This window comes from Tyto alba, unplaced genomic scaffold (assembly GCF_018691265.1).
Source record: "Tyto alba isolate M040663 unplaced genomic scaffold, T.alba_DEE_v4.0 Super-Scaffold_38, whole genome shotgun sequence".
Classification (NCBI taxonomy): Eukaryota; Metazoa; Chordata; class Aves; order Strigiformes; family Tytonidae; genus Tyto; species Tyto alba.
In genome coordinates this window covers 4,192,009-4,210,688 of record NW_024881313.1, presented here as the reverse complement: position 1 = coordinate 4,210,688, position 18,680 = coordinate 4,192,009, and the positions used below count along the sequence as shown (strand labels likewise).

At 45.7% G+C, this 18,680-nt stretch overlaps 1 protein-coding gene and 1 long non-coding RNA gene across 2 annotated transcripts in view; one reads left to right on the top strand and one right to left on the bottom strand.

The window, feature by feature from the left end:
* Window positions 1-2,747: 2,747 nt before the first annotated feature.
* On the bottom strand, window positions 2,748-9,040 carry LOC116961261. Its single transcript, XR_004406911.1, has 2 exons — window positions 8,877-9,040; window positions 2,748-4,455 (listed from the first exon to the last, which is right to left on the bottom strand). It is a non-coding gene; the product is annotated as an uncharacterized LOC116961261 (long non-coding RNA).
* Window positions 9,041-15,645: 6,605 nt separating this feature from the next.
* Window positions 15,646-18,680, top strand: part of CREB5 (cAMP responsive element binding protein 5) — a 264,530-nt gene continuing 261,495 nt past the window's right edge. The window contains exon 1 of the mRNA XM_032991717.2: window positions 15,646-15,790. The gene's annotated coding sequence lies outside the window, so the exon portion shown is untranslated. The remainder of the gene's footprint in view (window positions 15,791-18,680) is intronic.

Below are 18,680 nucleotides of genomic sequence, written 5' to 3'. Positions count from 1 at the left end.
GTGGGTACAACATGCTTTGTCAGTACTTTACACACCATTTATGACATCGGGCCTTAATATATTTTGGGTACTTCAGTACAAATAATATTTTAAGTGCTGCCATACTGTGTACGAATGTAGAACCGAAGAAGCAATCTCAAATGTAGAGGTGTTCAGGTTTGTGATGGGGACTGTGTGTTCTGTGTAGGTGAAGTGTGTTTGGGACAAGTGAGAGACATGCACACGGCGGAGGTCAGGGTGGCTGGTGCGGCTCCCTTGGCGGGTGCTGGGCACAGCACAAGCCCCCCCGAGCAGGCTGGGCTTTGCCCCTGAGGCCAATGTTTCATCACCCAAACGCAGAGAGAGGGAACGGGTACGCTGCTCCTGTTCAGCCTTGAAAGCCAGAGCTTAAACCATTTCTTACCACTTCTGCCAAGGGGTTGACTCCAAGCCACTGTGGAACACCCCCCTCCCTCAGATCCACCTCCCATTTCACTGTGGTTTGGAAATCCACCAGCTGATCTCGGTGGTGGTGGTGGTGAAGAAGCATGTCAGCAGGCGGTGGGCTCCTTGGACACGGTGGGCTTTAGGAGTGTGAAGAAAGGTGACTATGGGTTCTGTTTATGAGATTTTTGCAGTCTCCCTCGGGGGCTTGTTTATCGAGGGTGGTTTTCACGTGTCCTTTTATTCCAAAACCCATCCTACAGGCCAAGCTGTGTTTTAATAATTCGGGACAACATATTGTAACTGCTGTCTTGTAAGTAGCATGAACTTCAACGAACTGGGTACATTCACAAGTCGTATCAGCATCAGTCACAAGTTCAGTAACAGCACAACTGTGTCGCTGACACCGCTGCGGGCAGCGGGTAGGAATTTGCTTCCCTTCACCTTCTCCCTTCTGCCTCCCCATCCAACCGGCCGCGGCTTCCTTCCCTCCGCGGCACCGAGGAGCTGAGCCCCGAGCGGGGTGGAGGAGGGCTGAGGGGGGCCAGATGTGCGGGGACCGATGGTGCGGGGAGAGGTGGGGGGTGCGGGAAAGGAGCGGGAGCGGCGCGGGAACGGCGGGGGGTGCGGGGAGAGGCAGGGGGTGCGGGAGAGGAGCGGGGGAGCGGTGGGGGGTGCGGGGAGAGGCGGGGGGTGCGGGTGAGGAGCGGGGGAGCGGTGGGGGGTGTGGGAGCGGAGCGGGAGCAGAGCGGGAGCAGCGGGGCGTGCGGGGAGAGGCGAGGGGTGCGGGAGCGGCGGGGAGTGCGGGGAGAGGCGGGGGGTGCGGGAGCAGAGCGGGAGCGGCGGGGGGTGCGGGGAGAGGCGAGGGGTGCGGGAGAGGAGCGGGGGAGCGGTGGGGGGTGCGGGAGCGGAGCGGGAGCAGAGCGGGAGCGGCGGGGCGTGCGGGGAGAGGCGGGGGGTGCGGGAGCAGAGCGGGAGCGGAGCGGGAGCGGAGCGGCGGGCCGGCGGCAGCGGGTCCGGGCCCCTCTAGAGGGAGCCCGCCGATGGGGAATGGCCCCGGAGGCCGGGCAGAGCCGGGCGCACACTTGCGCGGCTTCCCCCCCGCTTCTTCGAGAAACTCAACGCGGCCGAGCCCCGTGCTGAGCCCCGTGCCGAGCCCCGTGCCGAGCCCCGTACTGAGCCTACCCCCGGCTGGTACAAATAGCCAGCGCTGTGATCCGTTCTGCGCCGAGGAGCAGTACCGCCGGGGCATCCTAGCCGTCCCCAAATTGGGGCTATCGACGTGACTTTAGTTCTTTGCTGGAGCTCGATACTGCAGTACGTGCCACAAAAGGCTGCTCCGAGGTGGCACTTGTGTGGAAATACTGACTTCGGTGCTGGAGTAGGTGGGTGGCAGGTAGCATTAGCAAGGAAATACATTGGGGCGTGTGCTGCGGCTTATGCGTCTCGCACGTTTTGAGCATGAGATGTAAGGCGAAAGGCCAAGTGGCTTTGAAGTACGGTCGCAGGAGTACAACTGGCAGACTGTGCCAGTGCTTTCCCGGGGTCAGAAAATATGCTTGTATTATTAGGGATGAGAGAAGAATATAGACAAAGGTATTTAATAAGTTATATAATAGGTTTTGGTTTTGTTTGTTTGTTTGTTTGTTTGTTTTTCTTTTCTTTTTAAATCTGCATTCTGAGCAGGTTTTCAGGCCTTTGCAGTCACTGTACTTAAATTACCAGATACAGATCTCTCTTTTCAGCAGACACTTTACTAAGTTTTCAAATAATGTTTATGGATATTCAGTTTCTTTTAAACTACTTACTGCAGAGCAATAACAAAATTTTAGGGTAACTTCATTATAAAACAAAGACAGACTAGGTCGTTTACTCTTAGAAAAGCTGAAATAACTGAAGTACTGGGAGATAAGCAGCTTGCAAAAAGTGTGCTAGTTAGAGCTTTGCAACATGGAAATAAACATGAAGTTTTAAGTGCCTTTCCTATATTATTGAGTAGTATATTTTAAAACTCCAGTTTGCCCTGGAGTTGTGAAGAACATTAAATACGTTGCCAATTGGAAATATGACTGTTTACTTTAAGTGGCACCTGTAAATCCAAAATTAAATAGAAAATCAAACTGAGAAGAGAAATTAATTAACTTGAAATAAGCCTGAGTGAATAAGCGTAATATCTCACTCAAATGAAAAAGCATAGGGCAAGAGCTTGTTTGCTGGAGACTTTTGGGTCTCCCTCTGTAGTTTTTAGTCTGACATTTCTAAATGGTATAAATACTTAGAAGTTCTGGGTATTTTCAGTTACTATTGTTAGACAGAAAACAAGCTCCGATTTCTTCAAACTTTATTTCGTTGAATGTGTCTGAGTCATAGGAAAAGTCATTCCATCATGTCTAGAAACTGTTTTTGTTCAGAACACTTGTCAGGAAAGAAAATAAACAAGTATTAGTTCCTGTCACCATTCGTTTCAGAACAGTTACAACCAATATAATTAGGTCTCAGATTTTTTTTTTTTTTTTTTAAAAAAAAAGGCCTGAATGAAAAGATACAGAATTGTGTGTGTCAGTTGCTGAGCATTTGGCATGAACAGCTTTTCCAACACTTGCTCTGGTTATTATAAGGTTTGAGTTGTAAATGACCGCATTCAGCAGCAAACCTGTCAGGTTGGAGAGCTTTTCATTAAATGTTTGATCTAGAAATTTTTAATCAGTGCACAAATAAAACAAATTATTAAAGCACTACATCAGCTGCAGTATATGTAATTGGGATGAACAGGGTGATGTAACTGGTAGGGAACAGCACAGGCATTCTTAACAGAAGGCCTGGAGCTACAGAACTTGTTACCACTGGAGATGAAACAGAGCCTGAGTCTTAACCTGTATCTTGAAAATGGTTAAGATGCACCTATTAAAGACATTCCCAAATAACCCGGTGATAAATCATGAGCACTGTACAGCTTTACTGGAGAAGCTGGGGAGGGATCGCCTTCTAGAATACCTTGTGTCTGTGAAGCAATGCTGGGATGGAGTGTGTGCTGAAGGCACAGCAGATTCTATTTATGAAAGGAAAAATAAGCATTTCATATTCTCGAGTTTTTACCGCTGTTCTCTGTCCTAGATGAGGACAAATCTATAAGATCTACTTTAGGAAGTTACCTAATGAAAACTATTTTGGTACTTCGGTACATTAATCAGGGGTAGTAGTTACAACTCTGCTGAAATCAATGGACCTACTCTGACTGGTGTAGTTGAGGCTCTGATACAAGTACTATTACCATTTTAGCTTAAAAACAGCAGTTCTTTTAGCTAGCCTTGTTAGTGGAATTTCTGAAAATGTCAGCAACAAGACGTTGCAACTAGGCTAACAATTAAAAGGGGAGCTCTTTTACATCTACCAGATTAAAAACCAACATCACATAATGATCAGACATAGTGTTACTCTGCACTTCTGGGCAGATTTTTTAGGGTGGCATTGTTTGACATTTATATCTAAGCTAAGATATAAAATTTCTGTTTTGGGTTTTTTGTTTTTTGTTTTTTTTTTTTTAATTTTTGTTTCTTGTCTTTGAAGAAATTAATTTAGGAAAGCTAATGCAAAAGTGTGGAGTTACATTTTGCTCTGAAGGCTGCAATAAAGCTAACTTTTCATGGCCAAAAAGTCCGCCTTATGTCACTCTAGCAGTAGCTGAGAACAAGACTGTTGCCTGCAGGTTTGTGTGCTTGAACTCAGCAGCTGAGGTACGTCAGTGAGTATTCCCATCGTCAAGCTGAGGGGTGAAACCATGCCGCCATCTGAATCACCAGAAATTTTACTGCTGTTTTCAGAGGAACCAGGCCTTTGCTTTAAACCATTAGATTTGGCAGCAGCGAGGGATCCCAGCAATCCATGTATCACAGAGGTTACGTGCCACCCAAATGCCCGTCCGCTTCGTGGTGGGCTGCGCGTACAGACTTTTGAGCATTTTCATCTTCAGTCCCAGATACAGCAGAGGTAGAGAAGCTCCAGCTCTGAGTCTGATCTGGAGCCTCACAAGCTCTGAAACGACAGGGCGAGAAATATGTCTTGAAAATACAGGATCTGTCAAGGTTCAACACAACTCTCATGACAAAAATTCAGTGAAACAAACAGTTCTGGCTCTTGGCCTCTAGACACGTACGTTAGCTAATGCTCACCGCACGGGAAGGCATCAAAGATAAAAGAAAGAATTTGGGGGCAAAACTCTTTCAGCTCCCAGACTTTAATTCTGTTATAACTGCCAGGCTTCGATGGTGCCTCCCTGCAGGGTGAGGGACCCGGAGGTGTCGAAGCACCGGCCACAGCGGCAGGAATGGTGACAGGGGGCTATTGTTAGGTGTCTTTGGCAAATGTGCCTTGAGTGCTCTATAGGACAAGGTGACTGAGAGGTTTTGTTCATTGCTTTAAGATGGAAGCTGGTTTGGCCGTGGTGCCCTGGGCCACGGGCAGCCCTACGTGCAGCTGCGCAGCCTCAGCCAGCTCGGCGGCTCCCAGCCCTGACAGAGGTGCCGAGTCTCCCTCCCACTGCGTCTTTCTGGACCTCTGTGGGGATGGAGAATGTGACTAATATAATTTTCCCTCCCTTTTAGTCTTTACTGCTCCTGTACCTTTAAAATAAAATGTTTCTTTCCCCTTTTTTTTTTTTCCCTTCTTTTTTTTTTTTTTTTTTTTTTTTTTTTTAATTTTATCCCTTGCTGTTCGAACAGCAATTTATATCCTGCGTGCCTTATCTCAGGTAAGATGAAAATAGTGGCTTCACTCCATCAGCATAATCAGTTGTGTTAATATCTCTGATTGTAGGCTTGGCTCAGAGTTTGCATTACCCCATATGGGCTGTGTCTGTGCAGGCACAGTCCACAGATACTTTTAAAAACTATCACACTTTTGAAAAAAAAAAAAAAATCTGCATGACAAGATAGTTTTTAAGAGCTGTTTTAAAACAAAAAGTTTCCTTCAGTTTACAACAGTCTTTAAAACTTATCTCAAATGGAACAACTTAGCATATTAAGTCTCATTTCTATACTGCTTTTTTTAACACACTCTAGCCAAGTACAAACTAGTGCTTATATACACTGAAAAAAGTTCCCAGTTACAGAGTGTGAAAAACTGTCATGTATTTCTCTATATATGGTAAACAAAAATATAACCAGATGCTAGCATTTGCTGTCTTTGAAGAAGGATGACTTTGGTACGGCCAAGTATCTAATAATATCCCTGTAAGCTCTGATCAGCTGTATTTCTTCTCTGATTCCCTGAAGATGTCCCCACATACTACATCTCATGGTTTGCCTGGCTATTTTCTGCTCTGCCTTCAAGCCCAATGCTTCCAAAAGAAATTAACCTCCTTAGGAAATGCTTAGCTCTCTGTTCCAAGGTTACTCTGGTCCAGAATATTTCTCTTCTAGAAATATTTAACAGCAACAGACTTCTAGACAAACATTCTCTTTGTAATTTCATTCCTGAGTCATCGGCGGCCTTGGCATTTATCTGTGTGTATATTTTAGTAACTCGCAGCACTTCTTCACCGTCTCCGATCGCCTTACCTGGTGTGTCCTGTATGTCCTCCCCAGTGGGGAAAAACCGGGATGTAAACACTGAGTCAGCAATTCATAGTAAAACTTGTATGAGCATCACCAAGTCTAGGGTTTCAGCATAACTCTTTTTCCCCTTGCGTTTCCAGCAGGCTTTTTGCCACCTCTTAGGGCTTTCCACAAACAAATTGATGTCTCAATCAGTCGCAACTGGGTTCTTTTGTTCTACTCTCCTGCACACAAGTAAGTGTTACATTTCTGTATTTTCCCAGGTATTTTTGCTAAAGAAAGCCAGCTCTAGTGCTCCATTCTAACCCCGTGATCTTCACAGCACTGTTTATTTCATGCTACCTTGTGCTGAGTGTCATCAGATCTGCTGGCAAGAGCTGTGTCGGTTTTCTCTCCTGACATTAGCTATTTATCTTTGCTACTAAAACAATACTTGGAACTGTTAAGAATTACAGCTTCAGAAAAACAAGTTCTCTCTTTTTCCACAATGCACCTGTATTTCCTAAAGGCGTTTCTAGTCAACCTCGCAGTAGTTGAATTATTTTTAGTGGTGCTGTTTGCTTAAAGGAGCTACGTAATCCATCCTGGATATTTAAGTGCATTCATCTTTTCTAGCAGCAGAGAGTATGAAAAACTGTTTTATTCCCCATTCTGATTTGTCTTCAAGCTCCGGTATGTCCATTCCAGGTATACAATTGGGGACAATGGGTACACTGTGCCTAGTTCATATGGGGGTTATTTAGGTAAAATTCCCTCGAACTGAAGGTGGGTTTTTACTGAGCCAGAAGGATGAGATTTAATTTATATGCGTCCTTGTTATTTGCTCATATAGAGCTCCCATCTACCCATGCTTCCTTGTAATTTATTGACGGGGCCTTGAGAGACTTTTATGGTGACAAATATGCTGGGAATTTACTTTTATTGTTGCTCTTATGAATTAAACACATCACTTTCAAAAGAAGGAGTTAATTTACCGTATCATTCTGTATCAGGTAAGTCTGAATTGGAATTTCGTGTCTATTTACATAACATGTTTGTTTGCCAGTGTTGCTGTTAGCTAAAGTTCAGCTACATTTGAAAAAGTGTTATTTGTAACTTTGTGTAATATGTAAGAAAAACCTTGGAGTTTTCACTGCATTTCATGTACCTTGTATTTTAGAAACCCTTTTTAATTTGCTCATCTTGAATATTACATTGCAAATGTAGCTGGCTTTAGAGAATACAGTGTGTTGCTTGATCCATGAGAGGAGCGGGTGGAGAAGAGGAAATCGGGGTTCATGCCACCTACTCTGTCTGTTGTCCCACTTCTCGATTTTCTGTCACTTTCATATGTCATTTCTTCTTTTTTATACTACTGTGCTGAAGTTTGGAGACAAATGTAACGCATTGCAAAATAAAATACGTGACTTGCAAATATATATGTCTTATTTTCTTGCTTTATCATCTAAGATTAGTGAATGTCTACACTTAGGAAGTTAAGATATTTGAATATTTCTTCTTTTCAACCAAAGAACAAAATGTGCAAAAGAAACTTGCAAAAGTAACAAGCAAATAATTGAGAAAGAGATGAAGTTAAAACCGATGTATTTTTTTAATGTCAAATGTGGAACATGCTTCGAAAATCCAATCTGGAACGCACCTACGTACAAATGCAAGTTTTGTAAATGTTTTTCTAGGAGTAACTAGGAGAGGCATTAATGCCCGAGTCTCAAGCCTCCAAAATATTTGCAAACTTCTCCAAGTATTTTGCTGTAATTTTTTTCCAGTGTAGTCACTCATTGGACCCTGCTACATTTTAATGATTGATTACAGACACGGGATGAAATGTTGGCCCCAGTGAATCCATGGGAGTTTTCCTATTGACTTCAGTAAAACCAGGATTTTACCCATGGATTTACAACAGAAAAATGCAACAAACATGATTCTGTACTTCAGCTAAAATAAAACCCATGACATGTTCTGTGTTACAAGAATGAAAGCAAAGCTATAGCCTTTCTAAACATGGTTTTGTGCATCTATAAACTTTTGATTAAATGAATGTTTTTGCACCTGTTGTGGTAAAAGTAATAAAAAGTCAAACTGCTGTTGTTGTTTTGGTATGTGTATCTAGTTTTATAATGCATACAGCAGTAGTTCATCCTAAATTAAAAAATTGTAAGTTAAAGGTTTTTTTCATACACTGGTAATACAATCTCTCTGTCACATGTGAAAGTACCATGTAATTTATATAGTTATTATATCAGCAGTATATTATGTAAGTTCTTAGTGGCAGATGAGGTTTAGTAGTGTGGATTGATTTTTGTTTTACTTATGTGATTTTTAATAATTTTAATCTCAAAAAAAAAAAAGTATTTTAACCCTTGAGTCGCTGTGGCTTCTTATTTCTTCTTGACAGGGCTGCGCTTTACATGTGTCTACACCAACTCACACTAAAAAGGCATTATTAACTTTCTTTACTGATGTTTGTGTGAAATGCTGGCAGTGCTGCACAGTGGCCAACACTTTACTCCTCCCGCTGCACTGTCACAGTTATGGACTTTGCAATTACATGGGAACTACCGGAGTTAGTCCTCATCATCCCCCTCTCAGCTATTTGGCTAGAAAATGAGACAGAAATTTGACTCTCCATGCACACAGCCTAACTAAGCAGCCTATGCAGAGAACTTTAAGATAGGTTATAAATCCACTAACTGTGGGGAGGCTCCATTACAGCTCCTCTGTAGCCCTCACCTGCGGGCTAGAAAATGAGCCCCTGACAGTCTACACCTTTACCCTTGATCAACATAACTTGAATTTCTGTGGGACATCTTTGTTAGGACAGCTCATGCATTTCTCCTCCTCTCTTGGGCTTTCAAGCATATTGATGTGATGGTGTTAGTAGAAGCATTTGAAATAGAATACCTGCGGATTCTCATGCAAAATATTTTCCCCCTTTCTGTTTCCAGCAGCGAAAAATTCAAAGTGCGTCCTATGAAGGTGTGAATGAGCCATCTTTATAGCACAGCACATTTAAAGGAGGAAGAGCAACCTTTGTACCTCCAGTGTTCTTGACATCCCCAAGAAGAGAACTGGTAAGAGAGTCTGTTAAAAAAAAAAAAAAAAAGTTAATTGCACTTACAATATCTGTAAGATCTTTTTGCCACATGCCCCCACGATTTGTATGCATAAATACAGCTGTTATGTTATTCCAGTCCATCATCAATCAGAGATGGGACCAAATGAGTCAGATTAGAATTTGTAGAGGAATTTGCATTTTTTTCCTTCTTGCTTAAATATGTTTTCTAAGTTAGACTCTCTGAAACATACAAAAATGTCATCTCTTTCAGCTCTTCTCATTCTGCTCCTAAGACTAAAAAACAGAACCCAAACAACAAAACCCTGACCCCAAAGTCCAAACAGCAAAAATCTATATAAACCTCCGTATGTGTCTGACTGGAGCTATACTCTACAAAAATATGTGTATCAGATCAGTCTTCCATATTCATTCACTAAACAATTAAATTATAACGAGGAGTATTCCAACAAGCACAACATCAAAAAGGGCAAATTAAATATAAAAGAAGTCATGCAGGAGCTCTATGGGGGAATAACAATGTGAATGATTTTGTGACCTCATACCAAAAAAGCATGAAATAATGGTGTCCAAGTATGGAAGAAACAAACTGTTATTTGAATTGTTGTGGATATAGAAGGAAATACAAAGTCTCTCTTTTCTGTCTCCCTGGAGTAGATCACATGGCACACAACTATGATGAAGAGATCCTTCGGGGTATCTGAGATCAGACCCACTGGTGAAACCATTGCATACCCATTTGTGCACAAGAGGTGAGGAGTGAAGTGGTGTGTCAGAGCTGAGAGAAGGTGAGTGCTCAGCACAGGCATCAACCACCAATGCATGCTGCGATCTGGAGGAGAGGAGGTTGGACAAACTCTGTGTGCTCTCTGGCGTACTGGGATCCCTCATGAACAAGAGAAGCAATGAGAAAAGAGGGGAAACAACCCTCTGTCTTGCAGTTCTGGGCCTTCTGTGCACCCGGGCTGTTCTCACGGGGTTAAGGAGGCCAGCACACACCTTTCTGCATGGATTAGCTTCCGTCTGGGTCTTTAATGCAGGAAGGACTGTGACTCTCCATTCTCCTGCCCATTCTTTTTCTATGTCACAAGCGTAACCCATGGCTTTTCTTAAGTTTACCAAGAGTAAAGAGAAACATGGAATAAGACTGATTTGGGCAACTTGGGAAGAGCTAAAAGCCATCATTTTCAGTGTTGCTTAAAGCTCAGTTAGATTTACCTGATCAACACCTCTTTAACGCTGGTTAAAAGCCTACAGGTCTAGAGTGAGCCTTCTTCCACCAGCTAGCTTTATTGCTTTTCAGCAGTAATACACACTGGTTTTGTCCTACAGACAATCAGCAGTTTAGTTCAGACAGGGGAGTTTGGCGTGAAGTGGCTTGATACGTCACAGGTAACCTTCCAGAAAATGGAAAAGAAATGCCAACATTTCTGGGCTGTGGCTTCTGCAGCATAGACGTGGTGAAACACAGATAGCTCCTGTTTGATTCACCCACATTCAAGGCACTCTGCCTTTGCAGATAAATGCTGTCAGAGAGAACATGAACCCCTTGATAGATCCATTTTCAGTGTCACACAGTATCTGTAGGAGTGCTGGAGTCTAGAACATCATTCAGAAGTAGGAGAGAATTAAGATTTCGATTTGATGTTGTAAAACCCAGGAGGTACTACCGGGCATCTTTATTTCCAGAAAAAATGGAACTGTGGCAACTAATACTGTTACAGGACCAAGTATCCTCCCGTGTAAATCCATACTATAGACGTATGCAGAAGAAATAGGACCCTTTAGCCTTCCCTCTCAAAGCATTTTTTTTTGCATTGCACATGCTCCTTCTGAGACCCGGCTCCCTTTATGTCACCTGCTTAAGACAGAGGAATGTCATTAAGTAAAGGTGAGACTATCAGATGAATGAGTGAGGAGATGTACTTAGAGCAAAGAAACACAGATGTGACTTGCTTGGTATCCCACAGGACTGTTTCACATCCTTGAGACGTATCACACTTCCTTTCCTCTCCAGTCCACTGGAGAAATGACACGGTTGAACAGGAACATTGCTTACCGCTTATATTTCAGCTAATAGGAGGGGTTTTTTAATGTTGAATACTACTTCTGGTTAACTCTACTTATTCTCCAATCTCTGTCTCAGCTTTAAGACTAATCTGGTACTTCCTAGTGAGCCCCTGAAACCATAGAGAGTACTTGGTTCCCTTTATTCATATCCCTTTCAGTCTTACTAAAATAAGTAGAGGTGAGATCTGAACAGAGGTGTAATAATTAAGTGTTGCATAAACCCACCAGATTTACATTTGTTAAGAATATCACTAGGATTATTATACATTAAATACCATAATTTGTACCCCCTTTTAAACTATCACCATGGATTAAAGCATATGTTAAGATCTAGAAATCAATTTCTTCCCTTACCATTTTATGCCTAAGGCTTCAGTTCTGCGTGACTAGTATAGATCTTTACTAAGGAGAAAAGAGTGCTGAATGACTTTTTTCTTACCTTTTGTGGGTAGTTTCACATGATAAATGTGAAGATCTGAAGTTTTAGTAGCATGTAAGGAGGTGAATAAATTACTGTTCGATTAGACTAAAAGATATTGCTGAAAAGTACTTGTAACGAGATAATTGCAAGTGCCAAAGCTGAGAGTACCACTCAATGCTGGCAGCAGCTTAGTTAAACATGTGGTTAATGATGTTATAGGAAGAACAAGTATGTAAAATATTCAGCTGTGCCAGCAGTAAATATTAATTTTATGTGACAGCAATAGTGTCTTATTGAGACTGATATTTGACATACAAAACTCCTATAATTATTTTAATATCTTTACTTCCCAATGATTTTAATGATATGACAAAGATTTTAGGTGTTTGCTGAAACAGCAGTACTGTCATTTACTATCAATCAAACAAAATGTCATTCTCATTTCACTGCTAAAGTCTTGGTAGTTTTCATACCAAGTAAGCTTCTGCTGTAGAGAGTATGTTCTTCTTTTGGGGTTTTATACCTAAAGAATAAAAATGACAAACACCTATCTGGAAAACATTTATCAGAAGATATAACACATATAAATAGGGATTTTGCTGTCAGAAGAAAGCAGCTTTATAAAAGCCTGAGTATAAAACCAGAAAAGCAGCATTTGGCTTTCTAGCCTTAAATTAGTTATGAAACAACGTTACAGATAAAACAGGTAGTGCTTCATTGTAGTTGATTGCTCAGTACTTTTCATTATAAGTTTCTTCAATCACTTAAAAACATTGCCAAGTTTTGAACCATTCAGGATGGAGTTTTCCATGCCAGGTGCCTGCCCTAGGCAGGAGTATTTTGGAAAGCTGCTTCCAAAATTCAATCATTCCAGAAACAATATTCCAGAAAAGTTTCCTTGCCTAATACTATCCGTATCTCACAAGGGGTTTTTTGCTGGGAACACATAGTGCTTTTGGAACAGAATCCTGAAGTTCTGCAGAATGATCATCTCGCTGTCACAGGAGGTGTCTTTGGCTAGCCTCTCAGATTTGCCCAAATTTGTCCCCCATATAGAGCACGTTCTCAAGTTACGGCTTGTCAGCGGAGCTGTGGTAACTGACTCAGTGTACATTCCTCATTTGCTGGGTAGAATATGCTAATCTAAACCACCTTTATAGGAGTTCATATTAAGGAGTTCTTCAGTGACAACACACAAGCAGAGATCAGCTCAGCTTGAAAGCAGCAACTTTGCAGGTGGGGGAGTTCCTCTTGTCCTATCATCATCCCACAGTTTGCATCAAGAAAGAACGAACTTGGCAATTATGTTTTCTCGGTGCCTTTCTCTGCTCGGTGTCCTCAGGCTGGAAGGATCAACACAGTTTCTCCTCTGTGAAGTGCCCAACAACCAGGCACTGAAGTGAACACAGGACGAAACAAAGCTGCATCTCCCAGTGCTCCTTTTCACATCCCCATTCAGAGATCAGAGCGGTTGCCTTAGGATGGAGAGAAGGTTGGAAACAGGCAAGAGGAGAGTGGAAAGCGAGAAGGAAAGAGCTGGAAGAGGAATGAGAGCAACAGGACCTGAGGGTTACAAGTGAGGCAGAGGTTGGGCATGGGGGAAAGCAACAATATGTGACACGTATTGCAGCAGATTTAAACCTGAGAGGAACCGTTGAGTCTATTCTGTACTCATTCCCCCCCCAGGACTACAGCTCATTTCAAGAGTCTAGAGTCTTCCCTCAGGACCTGAGACTCATTTCAGGAATCCAGCTTCTCTCTGCTCTGCTGTCAGCAAAAACCAGCGTAACCACCATCAAAGCATTTGTCACCACCCTCCCAGTGGCAGACACACACAAACCGCTGCTGCAAGCTGCCTGTCTTTTCAAGTGGTAGAGACCTGCCCAAATAGGTACGTGGCGCGTAAAATTACTGATCTGACTGATGTGGCGGTCCTGTGCATCCTGCCTTTAGGATGTCTTTCTGCACAAAACTCTGGACGGGGCAGAAGGACACGCACAACATCCATGTCAGGAACTTCAGGCAAAATTTATTAAATTAAATAACCCAAACTGGATCTGCTTATTTACTCACTATACTCTGTGAGCAAGTCACATAGGGTCTACAATATCCTTCATAAGAAAGCATCACCACTAGATTGATAACATAAAATGTTAATTTTATGTTAAATAAAAACATATTATATAATATATATTATATATTATTATATTTATAATAAATAATAACTAATAATTACGTTACGGCTAATACTTCACTTAGCATTTTGTTTGCTTCTATCTATGTCAAATTTGCCACACAGGTACCTGGGGAATCTGGGCCCTGTTATCCTTAACTGGCATCTGAATTCTCTCTTGCCCATTCCAGTTTGGTCTCATTGAGAAACCTGGAGGAAAAATGGCTGCGCCCACCCCAGGAAAACCCCTCGATCAGCCACAGTCCCAGCTGCATGTCCATAAGACCTGTGAGTACATAAATTGTATGGTGAAATCTCAGTGAGAGACGCAAAGCTGCTTCCCACACTTACATTTTTTGTCAAGGCTTTAAAAAACTGCAGTGTTTCTGTATGTTAAAACCCTTCCTGTGTGACAGAAGTAAGAGCAGTTATTAGTTTAGTCATCTCGGTAGTTTACAATTTCAGGACGTGTAGAGGTAAGGCACTTTGCACTCGATATGCAGTTTTCAAGGATAATACCTGACAAAACGGAGGCTTACAGTGACAGCATCATTGAGCCTTACCCTAAGTAGTTAAGTGAGTTCAAAACCTATCATCAGTCATTGATAGGATCCGCTTCTATCTGCCTAAATCCTGCATAAAATGCCAGTGAATTGTTCAAAGCTGAGGACTATTAGATAGCCTAACATAAGCCTGCGAAAGACTGGTATTATTGCCATTTGTAAAGTAGTTCCTGATTTTTGGCAGTACCTGTTATATTACCCTCCCCTCTGTTACTTGAGTATCAGAGAAAAAACCAAACTGAGTGATACGCTGTGGATTCTAAGATCCTTCCTCAAAGCACTGAAGTTTCCTCCCAGGTCATCCCTGGCTTAGGTGATAAACCCCTGCATCGAAATTTAGTCATACCTGCTGGCATGAATCAGCAGCTAAATCCAGTTAATTATCACATGTATCTTTGATAAGAATACCTTCTGGATAACTACCGTGTGGATAGTGAGGTACCAGAGGCACCGCCGAGGAGTATTAGGCTGAGAGTGAGGAATTATTCTTAATACAAGAAAATCCAGAAGGGGAGGCACTGAAGATGTGTGGAGTAATAAACTTGTCGGCGATCGTCCTCCCAGCCAATGACACAGACACCCTGTCAACTCGATGCAGAATGTTACATGCTGAAAAAGCAGGGAAATACCTCATGGTATCAGTTAAGACGCTTTAGTACTGTGCTACCCCAGCAGCCCTGGCTGCGTGTCCGAGCCGTGGGCAGGCGGGCACGCGTGGAGCGGGCACCCCCGGGCAGGCAGGGCTGCGCCTCGGCACGGACGTTTCCCTCCCCTCCCCTCCCGCACACCGCGTTATTCATTAGCCATTTTTCTAGGGAAAACAAAACAAAACCAAAACAAACAAGAAACCGAAAGAGTTTGTGGCTGCAGGAGCCGAGTCCCAGTTGAGGCAGCGGGGGCAGCCCCTCCGGCGCGGCCGGAGCACCGGCTCCCCCCCCCCCCCCCCCCCAACCTGCTGGCCCGGGGGGGGGGGAGCGGGGAGCCGGGGCTGGCAGCCCCCTCCGCACAACCCCGATCCCCAGGCGGGCACACAGCTAAATGAATCCCGGAGCCCCCTCCGGGCTGCAGGTCGCCGGGCGAGCCCGCTGCCGGGCTGCAGGTCCCTGGTCCCGGGGCGAGCCCGCTGCCGGGCCCCAGCCCCCCGGGCGAGCCCCCTCCGGGCGGTGCCGGCCCCGGCGCGGGGGGCGGGACATTGTTTCCAGGCTGACTCACCCCCGCTCCGCCCCCCGCCCCCCCCGCCCCCCCCCCCCGCCGCCGCCGCCGCTGGGGGCGTGGCCGAAGCAGACCACGCCCCCGCCCCGCGCGCGCCCGGCCGCCCCCCCCCCCCCACCCCTTTACCCCCCCCCCGCCCGCCCGGCACGGACCGCAATGATTTAGAAGTTCAGGAATCCCACGTGACGTCACGGAGGGTGATGTAATGCTTCTCTAAATAGAACGTATTGTAACCGTCCCTCAGTCCAACGTGGTTCCTCCGGCCGCGCTGCCGGTCCCGTCCCCGCCGCGCCGCGCCGGGCGGTAAGTTCCTAAAAATACGGGGCTGCCCCGGGCAGGCGCCCGGCGCGGCGCGCAGCGCAGCGCACCCCGCCGCTCGGCTCGGCTCGGCTCGGCTCGGCTCGGCTCGGCTCGGCTCGGCTCGGCTCGGCTCGGCTCGGCTCGGCGCGGGGCAGCAGCGCCGGGGTGAGCGGCTGAGGAGGGGGGCAGCCCGCGGCCGCGGGGGGCTCTTCTCTCCGCCACCGCGGCCGCTCCGCAGGCGGGAGCGCCGGTCCCTGCCGCTGCCCGGGGCGCGGGGATCCCGCCGGCGCCCCGCGGAGGCGGCGCGGGGAGAGGGGGCGTGAGCGACCCCCGCGCGTCCCGCGGAGGGTCGGGCAGGGCAGGGCAGGGCAGGGCAGGGCGGCGGGGGGCGCACGGTCGCGGGGCAGCCGGGCTCCCCGCTCGCACCCCGGGGAGTTTGGGAAGCGTCCTGCGCGCCGCTTCCCGGGATGGGGATGGGGTGGGGTGGGACGGGGGGGCGCCGCCGCGGGGCGCAGGCAGCCCCCCCGCTGCGCGGGCGGGCAGGTCCCGGCGGAGGCAACCGCGGGCTCCCCGCGCCCCCCGGCCGGCTGCTCCCCCCTGCGTGCCCGGGCGGTGACAGCTCGGCGGCGCGCTGCCCCGCCGCCCCCTCCTCTCCCCGCCGCCCCTAAACTTTTGGACAAGTTTCGCGGCGGCGCCTGGGCACCCCGCCGAGCCGGGAGCCGGCGGCCGCGGAGCGCTGCGCGGGGCGGTGCGCGGCCGCCTTCCCCCGTGAGACCCCCCGGGTGCCGGGCTGCTCCCGGCCCTTACGTCACGCTGCGGGCCGGTGCGGGGCTGATGCTCCGTTTCTGATGCCGCCGGGTCCGGGGCGGGGGGGGGGGGGGGGGGAGCGCCGGCACCGTCCCCGCTCTGCAGCCCCGCGGCTCCGCTGATCGCCCCCCCCTGCCCAGCTCCGCGCCCCCCGCCACTGTCCTCTCTTACAGGGGTCTCTCTCTCCCCAGCGAAGTTTTCAGGACGATAAGAGCTTCAGAAGTGTAAGGGGAATACTTGCTAAACTCTGCCTCCTCTATTATTTATGTCCAAGCATGGTGAGTGATCCTTCATCTCCAGGGCTTAATATAAGCTTTACAGTCGGAAAGAGAGAGGTGGTTCAAAGATGGGGGTAGGAATACAGGAAAATGCAATGTCCGTATGTTTTTTGGGGGGTTTGTTTTGTTTTGTTTTTAATCCAGAACGATATTAGGAGCGTTTTATGCAGCAAGATTAGAAGATTGCCATATATTAGCTGTAAGAAGCAGTGCTTAGCTAGATGAAATTAAAGCTTGAACGGAAGCATAATAATTACTGCAAAGCATCTTGCTTGGGCTTTCCTTGAGACTGTGCAGTTTTCAGAGAGATACTGACCCGCTGGCTTGCACCAGGCTTTCCTTGTCTGGCCATTTGGACAAGCAGCAGTGCGTCAAGTAACAGTGGTGGAGGAAAACTTTCTTGTAAGACACTGACATGCAGAAATAATCCAGAAACCGGATTGAAAGAAAATCGAGAGGTGGAAGGTGAGAGCTGAATGCAGAAATGTAGCGTAATTTGTGGGGATTTTGCTGGAGGAGGTACACTTTCATAAGTGTATGGTTTATTTTCAGCAGAAAAGTGTACAGTGTTGAAAGTCCCTGCTCGGTATTTTGTAACTTTCATGTGGTGAATGAGGTTGTCTGTATCAAAAGCTGGAAATTCTTTATAAAAAAAAAAAATGGCTAAAATCCTTATTTGTGACTCCTTAATCCTAAAGGGAGCTGTACAGGTCGCAAAGCACTAGGGAAAAGTGTGATTAATGATCAGTGATTAGTGATAAGTGATTAGTGGTTTTATTCAAACTGTTACCTCTGACCAGAAGCACACATCAGAGGATTAACAGGCTCTTTAGATAAATGCTCATTAGTGGAAGGGGGAAAGCAAAGATAATAGGCATGCACACAGGGACAACTTTCTAGGAAAATCATTCCTGTCTCTGGCATAATAAGCTCTATTAGCAGAAAGGCTCTTTAATTTAAAAGTTGCTTTTATCTTGTAAATCAAAGATAGATGTAGAAGTTCGCTGCGCTATTATAGCCTAAATTTTCCCATATCCACTAGATGTGGATTATCTCAGTAGTGATATTTTATTTACAAAAAAAAAAAAAAACCCAAAACCCAAACTAAAAAAAAAAACCCCCACCCCCCAACCCACAATTGAATCTTTAAGAAACTGAACATTCCCAAGTGCTCGAGCCCTGCATCCCGAGGTATATGCTCCCAAGAGGCAGAGCAGAGCCTGCTGGCAGCTAACTAGATGGCGCAGTCCTGTTCACCGCCAGTATATAGTCCTGGGTTATGAACTTAGCAAGTAGCAGCTTGCTAGGTGTCCTTCAACACTTACAACAAAGTTGATTCTGTGCTGGGCTGGAGGCTAGACAGTGCTACGAGTCTGTAGTCACATTTTCCACGTCAATTAATCTAGTGAGTTAAAGGCTACTGGAAAAATTAGTCTCATTTACCGAAAGAAACGGTGAGAGAAAGAAGGAGAGAATGAGAGAGAGGGGCAAATAGCTACAACCTGGGACGTAACTCTTGTCTGAACTGTTTTATCCTGCTTTAATGAAGTACAGTTCTGATTACCTTAATTACTGAAGCCTGAAAGCTCTCGGGGGCTTTTCCCCCAGCTATCACTGGCAGTGAGGTGTGGGTTTGGTTTTTTTTTTTTTTAAAAAGTCACTAAAAAGAAAGAACAGTTGGTGTGGTGGTTCAACAAAACAACTTGGACCTGACTGTACTCTGCAGATAATGGTAAGGAGTCTGTTTTTATGATAACTAACGAGGGATTTCCCATTCCTCTTTCTCATGCATGCATTGTGAAGAATTG